The sequence below is a fragment of the Calidris pugnax genome, unplaced genomic scaffold (assembly GCF_001431845.1).
Source record: "Calidris pugnax isolate Ruff unplaced genomic scaffold, ASM143184v1 scaffold44, whole genome shotgun sequence".
NCBI classification, from domain to species: Eukaryota; Metazoa; Chordata; class Aves; order Charadriiformes; family Scolopacidae; genus Calidris; species Calidris pugnax.
The window spans coordinates 26,346,461-26,362,446 of NW_015094506.1; positions in this window are offsets into that span (position 1 = coordinate 26,346,461).

The following is a 15,986-nucleotide window of genomic DNA, read 5'->3' on the forward strand; positions in this document are numbered from 1 at the left end:
AAGGTCAGCACTTTTACAGCAGAGCTGGGCATTTGTCACTAAGTTAGCTGGAGAAGTATGGTGCGGTACTTGGAATTAGCAAGATTGGGAAACGGTCTTATTTCTGAAAAATCAGTCCCAAAGCTTTTGTGATTGATGAGCCTCTTTTTGACAATTCTGTATGAAATGCAGAGAGTTTATCAGGCGTAAACCCAGAATGTTGCTAAGATCTAATTGTACAAAAGTGGTTGAAAATGAATCATTTTCTCGCTGCCCTGCCGTAGAGGTGTTCTAGGGAGACCTGTGGTGGGATTTGGGGGCTCTCTGTTCACCGCTTTGTCTTTGCACAGCCCATTCAGAAGTGTTTGACATTCCCCACATCTTACCACTTCAGCAGCCCGCATTCCTATCTCAGGGCTCCGGATTCCTGGAACTCCAGCTCTCCCTAAAAAGGGAGTTAAGGCAACCTGACACTCACATCAGATGTACTGTCAGACGTGGTAAGAGCACCATAGAAACACAGAGGGGGAAAGGAATGAAAGCTTAGATAATTTGAGTTAAACAAGGCTTGGAGCCATGCTCTTAGTGAGGAAGATAAAAAGAAATCTGCAATTACTAGCAGTTTACTGAATGAGGCAGTGGACTTAAGAGGAAAAAAAGAACAGTATGATTGTGTAATTAAAAACTGTAGCATGCGTGCAAACAAATGGCAGGGAAATTGGAGTTGCCTGGGCAACGTTAATGCTGACATTGCCCAACTTCTAAGCGCTTGACTTCGCAAGCTTAATGTTAACATTTTTTAGACATAATATATAATTAGCCGCAGCCAATTAGGGATGTGATGGCTCCTGTTGGTAACCGGTAATATTTACATTTAAATACGGAGAAAGATTACTGCTGGCTATACTGTATTATTTAATTATACAGTTAGTTTAGAAATGAAATTATATCTGAAGCATTTGAGAGATTCCCTTGAGCAGAAGTGATGGAACAATTATTACTGCAATTTGGCATAAGGAAACTTTGCTGAAAGTCTAGAATTTCACCTAATCAGACAATTTGATTAGTGATCCATGGGTAGGAGCACTCTGTGCTGCTGATGAGTAATTTAAAAATGCACTGTAAGAAAAGTAATCATAATAACTATGGACACTTTTCCTTAGCAACTCATATATCAAATTTATTAATTTTTAAAAGTCAATTCAGAATAATGTAATTAGTGTAAATTCCGTACCATGATGGAAAAAAACTCCAGAGTGTTTTAGTTTATTGCTATCACTATGAATAAAAAGTTCTGGTTTCTGCTGACAATTCAATTCATGGTGCCCAGCAACTACAGCTGGTCAAGGTCTGACAGCTTCGTGCCAAACAGCTGTGGCTTTGAAGACACGGAAGTTTCTAAATTACTTTCTGGCAAAAGAGGCATTAACAAGAAGGATGCCTGTGTGCACGCAGGTTTCTAGTAACAGTAATGTGGGCAGACCGATGGAAAATAAGAATATGCTCTCTCTGCCTGGCATTGAAAAGTTGACTGTACAACTAAAGGAAAAAAAATAGGTGCATGTGAAAATACCAACTCAAGAAACTGAGACACACAAACATATTTGGAAAATATGAAGGCAATAAAAGCAAACTCCAGAGTGATCACAAACATTTTTCCCTGAACTTTGAGAACCTGGTAGTAGAAGGAGTTAAGTTCTCAACAGTTATTCCCGTCCTCTTACAAGACAAGGATGGAAAAATGTAGTGGATTCCTTTGGAGAGAGAATGCTGTGCCAGGACCTTCAGGTCCTGGTCATTTCAGTCACTCGTAAAGAGCCCCCGCCTCAGGTGACATGAATGTACAGACCAGGCATTGCACATTTACCAGACCAGCCTTGAGTTTAGACAGGGCTGGTAATGCTACTGGCTTTCCAAGGTAATGCCATCATCAGACCACACCTTTGGCTGCAACCAACCTCTTGTTGGGATGGGTGACCTGTGTTCTGGCTTGTGAGCCTGATTGATGGCTTGTCCTTTCTATCAGTTCTAAGAAGGAAGTGCACCATTTGCCTGTGGTCATTCAGCTGCAGGCCTCAGCGCTAGCTCCTGGCTTCTGTCCTTGGACAGACGGCCCTCTCCCAGTCCTCAACCTTATGTTATAATTGAGTCTTTGGCCTATGGCCTGCCTTCTGTCCATGTTCTTGCCTTGCCTTTTGACTGAGGCTGCTCACAGGTTTTGCATAAGGTCAGTGATTTTTAAGAAACAGATTGTATGTGCAGCCAAAGAAGAACAAAGGCACATAGGAACATAAGACTGTGCTTGTGGATCATCTCAGTCATCCACTTAACCCAACCTCCTGTCCCCAAGAGTGATCAATGGTGGCCTGAGCCAAACCACCACTCAGTGGTGGTGGTTCTGAAGTGTAAGATGAAGACTTGAAGGCAGTGAAGGAGTTTATTTGTGTTTTAGATCATCTTTTGGCTTTTTAATGCATAAATTTCTCTCTACTGATTTTGAACCTGCAAGTAAGTTTTTATTCACTTCCACTCCATCAGGTGGCACACTAGAAATCTTCTCAGGAATATTACATATTACTACACAATCTGGGACAGATGCCACAGACACCTCAGGAAAAGTATCCACAGTGCTGCCCATGGGATGGCAAGAGCTTTCTGAGTGCTTGGTGTACGACGATGTTAATAATGCAGTGGGTATCTAGATGTTAAGTCACCCTGAAATTTGTACTGATCAGCAACACATGTAGAAGGATAATGGGTAATGTCCTAGTTCAGATTTCAGCATGGTCAGCCACCATGGCTGTGAATAGGTTTTTCAAAGCAGGAACAGTGGTTGCAGCTTCAGACCCACCAAAGTAAGCACATGATAGTGTGGTGTACAGTACCATTTCTAGACTTCTCTAACAATTGTTGCATCTTCCTAGAAGATTGGCCATCCTAGAGTGAGTAAATTAAGTTTAAGAACTTGTCAGGAAAGAATGCAGGTGAATTTTAAAGTATAAGTCTCCTTTTGATTGGCAGGTAGCATAAAAATGTGAAGAATAGGTATTTTGATAGCTTATCTCAGGAGGAAGCAAAAAGAAGTCAGGACTATACACTAATGATGCTGATGAAAAATGACTCACTTTGAGTCTTAGATACCGCTCAGCTGTAACAACACGAAGCAGCAAGAATAATAAGGAGGAAAAAGTCAAACAGAAATTCTCTTGTTTTCCTCCTATTTCACCTACACGACGGTGTAAGTCCATGAAATCTTAAAAAAGCCCACAAATGAGGAGATGCAAGCTTTGCTTTGGAAACCATGGAAAGACATTTTACTTTGGTGTCTAAAAAGAGTCCTGCTAATCTGTTTTATAATGTTATGGACATTCCAGATGGCAGTAACACAGGAAAAACAACATGTCATACAACATTACAGATCTTCATGGGAGTACCACCGGTGCCGAGAGACCCAGCCATACCCCTCTTCACAAAGCCATTTCCACTGAGATTCTAATCCATTTATTCAAAACTGTGGAAGTGAGAGGATGTAAAAAACCAGTTTTCAGATTAAAAAACCCAAGCAGCCTCTACAGAGTTGTTTTTCATTTAAGCTTCTGTAAGATTGCTTACACATCTCATTATAACAGTAGGGGAAAAGCAAGTGTGATGGGCAGTTAAGAGGTTAGTCATAATCCCTTGACACTGGCTATGCTGAGCTTTGTTTTATTTTTTAAGAGGAGATCACAGTGGCTTTACTGCAGATTCTGTTTTTTGTGTCAAGGGGAACAAGCATGACCTTCTGAAATGTGTGAATCCAGCGCATACACTGTAAGGCAAGAAGGTACCAACAAGGTCATCCAGTCTGATTCCTGCAATACACGTCAAAGGATTTGACCTCCTAGCTCTTGTGTCAACTCCAGCTTCTGGCTGAAGGTGAATAAACTTCTCAGTTCCAAAGATTTTACTGAACTGAAGATCAATAGAAGGATATCAAGATCTTTTAAAATGGACAACAAATTAGGATCCAGTAAATCCATCCAGAAAATTCTCTGTGCTGCACATATACTGATGGGATATGTTCATGCTGAACTCACACAGCTGGAATTTCAATGGTCACCTTTCCTGCAGCCACAGACTTTGGTTTAGTTTAGTATCTGCAAAGTGGAGCAATCCCCAAACGTGAAATCACCAAATGAGTCCTCTGTCCCTGTTTGCTGGAGGTTGGCACTTTGGCTGTGCAGTCTGGACCCTGAGAGCACCTTATGTCACTTCTGAGTGACATTTCTCTTCTGCCTGAGTCAGATCTGCTCATGTGGAGTCAAACTCGGCACTCGGAAGGCCAAGAGAATCACTGACCCTAAAGGTGGCAGAATAAAACAGTGAAGAAAATAGTGAAGGGGATGAAAAAGAACTGAAAGACTCTTCCTGAAAGTTAACAGGATTTCTCTGGAGCTTATTTTTGCATGCAAAAATGCAGTGGTGTCATGAGGAATGTGTCCCGAGGGAACCTGAGGAACATCCTTTTGAGAAGAATGGTCACTGGATTTGTTCAGTGAACTGTATGCAGTGAGAGATGCAGAAACCCCTCTAATAGACACCTTTGGTCTTATCCTAGAGTGCAGGATAAACATCTGTCCCCAACATATTTATTTAAGCTCTGAGGAAACAAACAAAAGAAAGAAAGATAAGAATACACCAGCCACTACTAATTAATGGAGTACTGCTGTTGAGACAGATATTTATCCTTCTACCACCAATAGCTTCGGAAGATAAACCATTGAAAAAAACCACTGAAAAACTCCACTCTGAACAGCAATATACAGTCACTGGGGGCTGAGGCTGCAGCATTTGCACACTTAAATAACTTTATGGATGCTGACGGTTCCACTTAACTCAAAAGGATTGTTCTCATGTTTGTGTCATGTTTGGCTTGTAAAATGTCCCTACATGGACTGGTGCACAGAGATGAGCAGCAGCTTGCCACCTCGGAAGTTTCAGATGTTGTGTGAGGACTATAGCAGCGTTTTCCAGGTAATCCTGTAAAAATCAGGATTCCTACCATGGGCTGAGAGGAGTACGTGACATTTTGATAACGTAACAGCTATCAGAAGCACTAAACAGCTTGGGTCCAAACATCATAAAATGTCACTGTTTATGTGTGTTTTCTTTCTCTCCCTGAGAAATTTCAGCTGAGTTATTGGTGAGATCTGATTTAACTCAGCTCTGTTAAACTGTAATATTGCTGGTATTTTAAGAGGTACAAAGGATAAACCCAAGAAGCAGCATAAGCTGTTTATCACTTTTGTGCAAGCACTCTACTTTCCCTGCCTACATCACATGTGTGCCCAGAACCTGGCCTAATAAACATGCATATCTCTGAAGGCTGATTTGCTGAAGGACTGTGACCTATCGCCCAAGCGGGGACTGTAGAATTGACCTTCTGGTCAAGAGTACGATAAGCTGTTTTTTTACCTGCTCCAGTGCTGAATCAACTCATTGTACATACTCACCGAGACTTCTGCCAGTCCCCGAGAGCCTTCTTGAACCTGAAGGAGTTTTCTTCATTGCTTAAAATAATGTGAGGTTGGTGATTTTTGGTTTTGGTTTGGTTTTTTTTTTTTCTTGTCCTATCCCAGAGCAACTAACCCAAATCAGTTGTCCTTAGGCAGGAAACATAAAGACAAGCCATTTTTTCTTGTGCCATGAGACAGGTTTGCCAAGATGAACCCCAAGCATACTGTCAAAATTGCTGCCCAATTACACGGGGAACGAGCATACCCTGCCTTCGGTGTGTTTTACAGGAGGGCAGCCCGTGCGCAGCGGGTGGCCCAGGCTACAAACACAGCTTTTTTAGTGGCCAAGGTGATCCCATGGTGTTCCCCACCAATGCCAAGCCTCCGGGCAGCTGTGGAGCCTTTTCATTGGGAACTGAAATGATTAACTAAATTGTAATTGCAGATCGCTGTTTGGTTAGACTTCAATGCCTGTGGATCAGTGAGCTACCTAATTAGTAATCTTAAGTTTGAAATATATTTATAAAATTATACCCATTGCTCTTATATTTACATGTCTCCAAGGAGAGATATTTGAATTTCTGTAATGAGTTTCTCAGAATGTTTGCTTTAAAGTATTTCCTACATTCCGCTGTTGTGCAGTGTGTTTACAGGAGGGTCCCAGAAAGATACTTTTAATTACTCTGACTATGAAAATATTAAGTTTAAAGTCAAAACCTACAGGCGTTTTTGAGCTACTCGGTGCATGTAGATGCAAAGGCTCTTGTCTGTAAGCATTCCCAGTCCTGGACCCAGAGTTTAGAAATAAACTGCATGCTTTTGATTCTTGATCAGGAAATACCTTATAGTTTAAGCAATTGAAGGACCCTCCAGATTTTTCTTCTTACAGTTGCAGCTTAATAATGAACCTAAAACCACCTTCTTCTGTGCATAAGAAGTTTAAAAGAGAGCTTTGGTCTTCTTGCAAACACCAAGAAACTTACAAAAACATCTGGAGCTGTATTTGGCCAGACTGCATCGCCCTTGAAGCTTTTTCTCCCCTCACTTTATTATCAGTAAGAAAAAAGTTAGAAAAAATAAAAATCCATCATTGGCTCATTTATTCTTCAGGTCACATTGATTATTTTTTTTTTAAATAATACATTACATGTTTAAGTCTTACCAAATATTGTAAGAGTTTTTGCTGGGCTGTTTGTCTTATGCACAGCCATCAGTTTATAGATTAAACTGTCCTTTTGTGCAAATTCCTTCTTGTCTTTTATAGACAGCAGAATAATTAAATGAATTTAATTATTTTTCCTAGAATAAATCAGTATATGCAGAGATGATGAAAGATTTAATAAAGATATTTCCTCCATTAGGGACTAGTTCTGCATTCTTTACTATGAGTAGCATTTACAAAAAGAATGCACTCTAGTCAATGGGACTGCTCACAAGGGTAAAGTGTGCGTTGTTTGACCTCATCCTTGTTCATTAATGCCTATAAAAACTCCATTAGACTACTTAAGGAAAAAACACATAGAAAGAGGACACTAATAATTGTACTAATATTGCACACAAACTAATAAAACTCTCTGGCAATGCCAGAGCCCTTTGGATCACCATCTCAGCCTTGTTTTTTTAAATGTTATTATCTCTAACCACAGTGCCAAACCTAGAGCAGTGGAAATTTTTTGCAAATAATTAATAGTATAAATATAGTCATTTTTTTGCTGCTGGATAAACTACCTATGAACACACTGTAATTTTTACTGTAGATTAAAAATATACATGAGAACACCACAGATGAATTATTTCAATTCACTGCACCCACAGTTACATTACCTTAGTCCCTTAGTCCCTGTAGTTTATTTTCCTGATGAACTGACTTGGAAGACTCTTTATGCCACTGCTTATGAGCTCCTGACCAGATAAATAGGTAAATATCTGCACTGGTCAGCTTTAACTTTGTGAATACTGCCAAGAGTTCTTCCTCTTTTACTTTCTTTCTTCGTCTATACCCAGGTGTCAGCAGATGCTTTGCCTTTACATCCATCTCCTTACTCTTTCCATCTCTTTAACGCTTCTTATTTTACCAGACCCTTCAGTCATGATCTCAGTCTGTGCTACAAGGGTCTCTCCCCTGGTCTAAGTTCTAGGCTTTGGTGCTTATCTCAGGGTCCCTCCACAGACAGCAACTGACCCCAGTTTCTCCATCGGCAGGACGTAGCTCTTCTTTAGCTCCTCCACTGGGCTGGATCACTGCAGCATGTCCTTGGATTACTAATATCAGTTCCCAGCATCTTTAGCAGAGTTGCTACACCGACAACATTTTATAATCATCTCTCATACTTTCCACCCTGAGCTGCAATCCAGATGACATTTTCTCAGTTAAATATTCCTCCCACAAAGGAAGGAAAGAACCCATAATCCTTCACCCACTGAAAAGTCACTAATCTCATCTCCTCTCACGACCGAAATGCATTAGCCCTGGCACCACCACAGCATCTCAACACGAGTGCTTCTTGCTCCCACTCTTCATTCCAAATTTTCTCCCCCTCCTCCACCCAGTTAAAATTCCTCATTCCAAAGTAGTAAGGGTTGAGGGAGTTGTTACTGGTTCTGCTCCAGCAGTGGAACAGGAATCAAGATCTTCCTGTAGATGCTCTCAAAGTCAGAAGCCTTAGCAAAAGATCCACCCAAGCTAGAAGCCTACAGGACATAAACCCACCGTGGACACAGAAGTTATCAAACATTTAGCTGCTGCAGCAGCTGCTTTTAAACACCATTTGAACAGGACAGAGATGGTGGCTCTTTCCTGCAGAAGCATACTGGTGCAGCAGCTCATTCCGATGACTGCTGTAAGCAGCCTCCTATGCAAATATTTAATGCCCCATGATAAATCACATCTGAAAAATGCCGGAGAACCTGACTAACCAGATTAATGGGGTCAGGGGAAATCCATCAACAAAAAAAAAAAAAAAAAAAAAAAAAAAGAAAGAAAGAAGGAAGAGAAACTATAAAAGAAAAGCAAAATCTGCTATTGGTGGTGGTTCCTACAAAAATCTGATTTTCAGTTATGTGTAAAGAATATTGATGATTAGTGGTTCAGTTGGAAATTATTTAATGTAAATACTAAATTGAAGGGTTCAATCTTATTCAGCCTTTATACAATATTTGGAAGCAAAACTGCAATTTCTACCACATGAGGCATAAAATCAATTAAAGAATGTTTATGCTCCAGCAGACTTGTAACTACACTGCTTAAAGTTCAGTCAGTTTGTGTTTTGAGACATTTTTGTTGATTTTCCAATCTGAATCTGGCCTTCATTAAAGATGTGGTTCCTTTCCAAAACCATTTGGTCTTCCTGGTTCTTCCTGCTAACCGGGTCTATGCTGGTCTGAATCTTACTCTTTTACAAACATAACACACACATTTTATTAATGTGGCCGTTGCCATTAGCAAAACTATCTAGGCCCTGCCTATTTTGCATTCAGTAATATTATGCCCTTCAAAGGGTCAAGTGCTGCATAGGAGATGGACCATCTAGATTGATGAGATTTGGAACTGAAGGCTCATGAAGAGAAAGCTGCTCTGACATGGATGCAGGAAAGGAGTTGGAAAAAGGGATTATACTCCCATTTGACAGTACCATCCATGGAAGAATATGTGCCAGGCTGCCTGATGTTAATGAAAGAGTAAGTCTTCTCCTTTTCTGACCTTTTGCCACTCCACAGCCCATCCCTGATAAACCAGCAACTGCTTTTGGTGAGCTATCTTTGCATAGGCAGAGTACCGAATTGTGTGTGGGGCCTGAGCACACCTCTTGACTTCCTTGAGGAAGGTATCCCATGGGTACATAAGTACATAAGGAGGTTGGGGAGTGATTCTGAACCCTACAGGGGAGTGGGGACTTCTCAAAGATTAAATCAAGCCATTTTGAGTTTGAGAACATTTTTTTAATTATCTCTAGTGATGCTTCAGGATCTCGCTTCTGAAGTCCAGGCAGGGAATTGTGCCTACATCTCTACTTTTGTTATCATACACTGAGTTTAGGACAGGTCAGAACAAGAGGTAGAAATAATTCCATTGAACCAAGCAAAAATATATTTCAGGTGCCCGTATAATTCCTCAGGAAGCAATCACGACACTCATCCTGCAAGAAGCCTTCAGATGGATGTAGGATACCTGAGTAAAGGGTGGAGGGTAGAGAGGACGAAGGATTATGCGCTCAGATGTTTGCTTTCCTGAACTGATTATCAAACAAAACCCATTGTCTGATGGCAATTTGCATAACTGCCAGTTTTCCTTTCCCACAGAAGCCACTGGCAATATGAAAGTAAAGGGTACAATGTCCTTCTTTGTATCTTTGCATTCCTACCACCCTGCCACTGATACACGCCAATGAAAAATTATACCAAAGTGCCACGAGGACTTAAGCTGCCGCTGTAAGATGGTTGTGTGGGGAATAATACTTCTGGTAGCCAAGACAATTTATGATGGCTAGAGAGGTCTGTGACATTACAGCCTACGGCTTTCATTTCAACTCCCAGATTCATCAGACTTGAACCCTAACACGAAATGTTAACAATGTCCCAGCAGGCTCTCATGGCAGCCAGGGCAGCAGATGAACACATACGCTCTTCAGTGGGAAAACTGTCCCACCTACATTCACAGTGAGCCTGGATTTGAATGAAAACCCCCTAAGAAGTGACAAGTGATACTAGGTCCATGCTTTGGTGATACTATTTTTTAATTTTATATTAAAAACATCAATCAAATATCAGTTTAATAACATACATATTCTACAGAGCAATACTTCAGACTGCTAGAAAGGACCGTGCCAGAGCCATGCACTGAAGTGACAGTGACAATCCAGTAGAAGCCAGCTTATTTTTTCTATTCATTAGGACACAGAGCTCAGCACTTGCATAATATTTCTGTCTCCATCTTTGTTTTCTGAATGTAAGAACAATAAACAATCCAAACCCATGGCACCATTCTCCAGTGCCCTCCTCCTCGACATTCACACCCTGTTAAATGCATTATCCTGTTAAACACACACCTGCAGCAGCTCCATATTCTTAAGGCCTGCAGCACCTTTTAAAAAGATCTGTCAAGCACAGGATACCTAGTTTTATTATTTGTGCACTATTTATAATGCACAAAAATACGCAACTCTTTTTCCTGACCTACCCCAGTCAATCCCAAACTTAGACTAATGCTTTTTTATTCAACTTTTTAGGGGAAGTACAAGAATGTATTATCTCAAACTAAAAATAAACACTAAAAAAAAATATCCATTGTTCTTTATAAGAGATAAGCTGGAAGGCACTACAAAGACTGTTTAATTTATGACAGTCAATTGCACTCATACAAATCACCTTTGTGTTTTGTATTTTTTTTTACCACAGCAGAAAACATCAGGTTTAGTATCAGTTCCCTCTTGGGGTTTGCCACAGGTCTAGTGGCAAACTAGACCTTAATTCCACAGCATGCAACCCATCATTTCCTAGGAAATAGCAGGTACCAAGAAATACCAGGATGAGGTGATTTAAATGATAACACCTTTATTGAACTTTCCATGCATATAGTAACAGATCTTCATAATCATTCTCTAATTACTTTTGAAAGGTCCATTTGTGTGACTCACAGACACAACGTCCGTTATGGCATGCATAGATCATCCCTTCCAGGTTTCTGGTCTCCTGAAATTCAAGCTCTCTACCTGCAATTTGATATACTGCATAAATTGCAAATCAGCTGATACTGGGACATTTTTTGTGAGCTGTTGATTGCATTACTTTCAATAAGCATAACACAACGGAAAGGTTGGAGCTCTGTACCATGTAACACAAGCCTGGCTGTTTCCTACGTATCAAATTCAGTAAGTTTTCTTTTTTACAAATGATAATGCTTGAAAAGTCATTTGAAACATCATTTAAAAAGTCTAAGATATTGAGCATAAATATATATGGGGTGCTTTTCCTTTTTAAAGTACCTGTGGGCTGTGTAAATGGAGGAAAAACTTCAAGGAAACATCTGTGATAAATATCTGACATAAAAATAGTGAGTTAATAACCAGGAAAAGAAATAAATCTATTACTATTAAAGTTGTGCAAATGGCACAAGTTGATAACAATGGCAGAAAACAAGTGTGTTGTACAGATTGCAGACTTATCTGTAAACCGCACTCCTATGTTCAGTGTGGCTAAATATAAAATACAGGCACAATGAAAGCTTTCAAAGCACAGGAAGTTTCTAATGGTCAACTGGGAATTCTGTTATAGTAGGAAAACTCTAAAAAGAGAAAGATCTGCTAAATTTATGAAGTTTATCAGTTTCCTAAATTCCTGTCTGATTCTGGAAATACTTTGATCTCCTCCAGAGTTTATGAATTATAAATAGCTGCAAAACAGTAATTATATTGTAGTTAAATATTTATACTCTCACTATGTGTTTTTTAGTAGTTTTGCAGAAAAATCATTAAATCAGAATTAAAAAGTGAGTGGTACCAGCAGCATACTGCTCAAATACAACCATATTGAGTGAGAAGGCTGTTACTCCTGTGTGGTTTGGATTTGGTGAAAGTGAAGTGGGCAGAAAGTAAAATAATAAAATTACTGAAGTATGAAGAGAGGAAGAAATATAGGTAAACCATCAGGGTAACATATAAGAGGAAAGACATCAAGGCATGGAAGACAGTTTAAATTTTGAGCAGTATTACAGGCTGGTGTTGCCTTGACCTGTACAAGTCCCAGTTCTCCATGAAAAGTCTCTTGCTGCCTTGATTGTAAATCAGAATAAATGAGAAATATGTCTACCTTCCTGCTTGCTCCTCTTCCTCATCTCCTAGGTGTGCATGTACAAGAATGGTGTTGCAAACAGAGCACAGAATTGGAGAGCAGAAATTCTTGATTCTCAGCTCACCAAACATACCCATCCCGGTCTTCTTCAGGACAGGGGATGACTGAAATGTGCCCCAATAATTTTTACATCAATGACAAGACAGAGAAGAAAAGGAGAAGCAAACCAGGTGTGAAAAGACTGGACTGGGGCTCTACTCATGATTATAGATAGACTGAAAAGCAAAATGTTGTCCTCTCAGAAACAGAATTACATTTTTTAAAGAATCTGCTTATAAGCCCTTGCATGTCATAAAATTATCAGATCTGATCCTTACACCTACTGCTGAGCAGACCACTTTTAGATTCCCCACAGAGTGGGGATTCCAGTTAATAAATTGCAGGACAAAGCCACACTTTTCAATCAAAGCATCTAACTGTTGAGACTTTCCATTGCCTTTAGATGACTTCTATAGAGAACAGCATCAAGAAGGTGGCAAACACAGGAGCAATTTGTAGAACATTGGTGGTATACTGTACATTCATATGGGAGTACAGTATATGACATCAGTAATATTTGTAGGGTCATACGAGAAGCAGGTCAAGTTAATGGAACTATTGAATAGGAAAAAATAGAAGCTCTATGATAAAGTTCAGTATATGGCATGACAAAACAAGCAGAGGACAGAACAGTGAGCAAAAGTAACGAGGTAAAGAGTAGCTACACCTGCTTTTCACCATTCAGATTACCACATCACCCCTTAGGACAGAGCTCCAGTTGTACAGTGGGCTGCACAGAACTGGTTATTTTAGGTTTCAACTCCACAAATAATGTTGCTGGAGTAAGTTGATACTGTTGTACATTTTTATCATAGTTGGTAGAAATGTGTGCTGAATAACAGCATGAAATAATTTTCAGAAAGAAGAGCTGGAATCCTCGCCAGCACAGTATCTACTTTGTGTGACAAGAAAAAGGTTAACATACAAATATCTATTTCTTGGTCATCTAAAAAGCACTGTTTGGCAATTACTGCAGCAGTGTCAAAAGATGGGAAGATGTTGTACACTCAAGGCTCAAGGAACAACAGGAGATGTATTTGAGCAAACCAAAGACAGCAAAGAGTCAGCAAGATGCCATCATATCCCAGGGAAGAGAAAAGTATCTCATGCGGAATGGTTACGGAGAGTGGATGCCTCTGAATATTGTCTGCAGAAGTTAATTTTTCTGGAGAACACACTCAGATATTCTGTAAATCCCCAAACACAAGCAAACTAATTTAGACATGGTATGAGGTTTGGCACCAGGGAAAGAAAAACTTTACAGTTTATGGAACTGTCTGAGAGTTTCTAGGCAGAAAATAATGGGTTTGGAGAATTTTAAATGCTGTGGCAACCACAGGTCAATGTCCTTCCCACCATTTCTGCTTGGTAACAAGATATCTCAGAAAAAAATTGATGTCACTAATGTAACAATCCTCTTGAAAACAGTCCGGCTCCAAAAGAAAATGTTGCCCATCTTATCTAAGCACTGCAGAAAAAAGGGGTTTCTGCTTGTCAAAACCAGCCTAACCTTGGGACGAGACTTTCTTCCTTAAGCACAAGTTTGGCCAAACCAATCCATTCCAAAGCCTGTACGGCCAGCAGCGGGGCTGTGGTGCTTCCCAGCTCTTTCCTTGGACTCCTGCCTACCTCTGCTTCTGCTCCGAGGGGTTTGCTAGTCATCAGTGTGGATAACCAAAACCAATTGTACACCAATACGAGCCAGAGCACCACCATGACTACCAACTTTGACATGCCATCATAATGCCTGCCCCATGAGCTAGAAACACTTGGGACTGATCTTGAGCAGAACTGGAAAGAGTTCAGAAGGAGTCCTGCGTACTTGCTAAAGCAGGGATGGCTTTCCGGGGCAAAACAATACAACTGGAGGTAGACGGACAATTTACAAGTTTCTCGGACTGACAAAAGAATTCTCCTGTAATTACACCTAACGTAAAAACCTCAAGACTGTTATCCATGCATTTTGCAAGGCAGAACAGCAAACGCGACAGGGCTGGGCACCACGTAACTTGGGCTTTGCATAACAACTCATGAAATCTTCCTTGCTCAATTTTTAGCCAATTTTGCCACATAGCACGTGTTCTTCCAAACTGCTGGATCCTGCAAAGCAGAACAGGCAGCTCGTGATTTTCTGCTTCTGGGAGCTGAACTAGCCCCAAGTTTGATAGTCATGAGTAGGAAACAATTTAGTTGTTCTCTGGGGTGAAGAATGGAAAGAAAAAGACATGTGTTGATTAATCCATTGCAGTGCTGATCCACCCTTTATTTTGGGGAGTGGAGTCAAACAATTCCTCTGCCTCACTTCATATGGAAAACTGAACTTGTCTTTGGACTATTCCTGTAAAGCAAGGGATACTCCCACAGCATCTGAAACAAAGGCTAGTAATGTTGGAGGAAAGCCGTTCCCTGACTTCCACAGACATTGGGTGAGGCTCAAACTTTATACACTTTTGGAGTGAGCTAACTGAATAAATGAGGCAAACTGTATTGACCATTATTAAGGATTAGTATTTTGAGGCAATGTAAGTATCAGAGAGAGTTAATGCCACTAGAACTTTTTACTAATGCAGAAATTCAGCCCCAATATTAAAAAAAACCATCAAAATTGAGTAGTTGTCAGTAAGAACATTCACAACCATTGAACACTCATGAGCAGGAACCCTTTTTATTTGATAAATTTTTATATACAAATCTGTCTTTTACTTGCTTGTTTAATTGACATTTGCCTGCATTCCTGCATTTGTTAGATCCATTTTAACAAACCGAGTAGAAATAAAGGACTTCAGAATATCTGGGGTGCTGCAGCTGAAACCAGCTTCTGAACTGAAGCAAATCTGTGTCTTTTTAGCGAAATGAATAGACCCCTTCAGCCCGAACCAGCTGGGAACCAACCCCTTTTGGGCTGTTTTCTGGAAATACTTTAATAGAATTCATTCCCACAGTAAATACAAACGTCATTGTCCTGAGCTGCTGCTTTTGGGACAAGACTTACATACGCTGTCTTTGAATTTAAAACTCTCTGGTCATTTTACTGTCCGCATTTCTGACTGACACAATATGTTGGTTTCACACACACACACACAGAGCAAATTGCTATCTATATTTTGCCAGTTTTCTCCCCTTATACTATCTATATTTTGCCAGTTTTCTCCCCTTATTTTTTTCCGGGGGCGGGGTGGGGAGGAGGTAGGGTGGTATAATTTCCCCCTCCTTTCCTTGGCTGTCAAATTAGGTCCCGGCAGTCCGAGGAGAGCTGGTGCTGTCCCCAGGCGGTGCTCAGCCCCGGGGGATGCTGCGGGGGGGGGATGGCATTCCTCGCGTTTCCCGAGGGAGCCAGGCAGCCCGGGGCAGCCCGTGCCCGTCCCGGGGGATGCCCGAGGCACCACAGGTCTCTCCAGCACCGCACTCCCTGCCCAGCGCTGCTCCGGTGCCCCCTCCCGCCTTTCCCTGCCCGGCGAGGCGAAGGAAGGGGTGAAGTTCTCCGTGTCCCTCTGCCACGGGGGCAGCCGCTCCGTGAGGAAGCCCCGGGTGGCCCCCGCACAGGTAAAGAGACGGCGCATTTCCCGCGGGGAAAGCCCTCAGAAGTTGTGGCGGGAGGAGGTGAGCCCCCCGCCCGCCAGCCCCCTC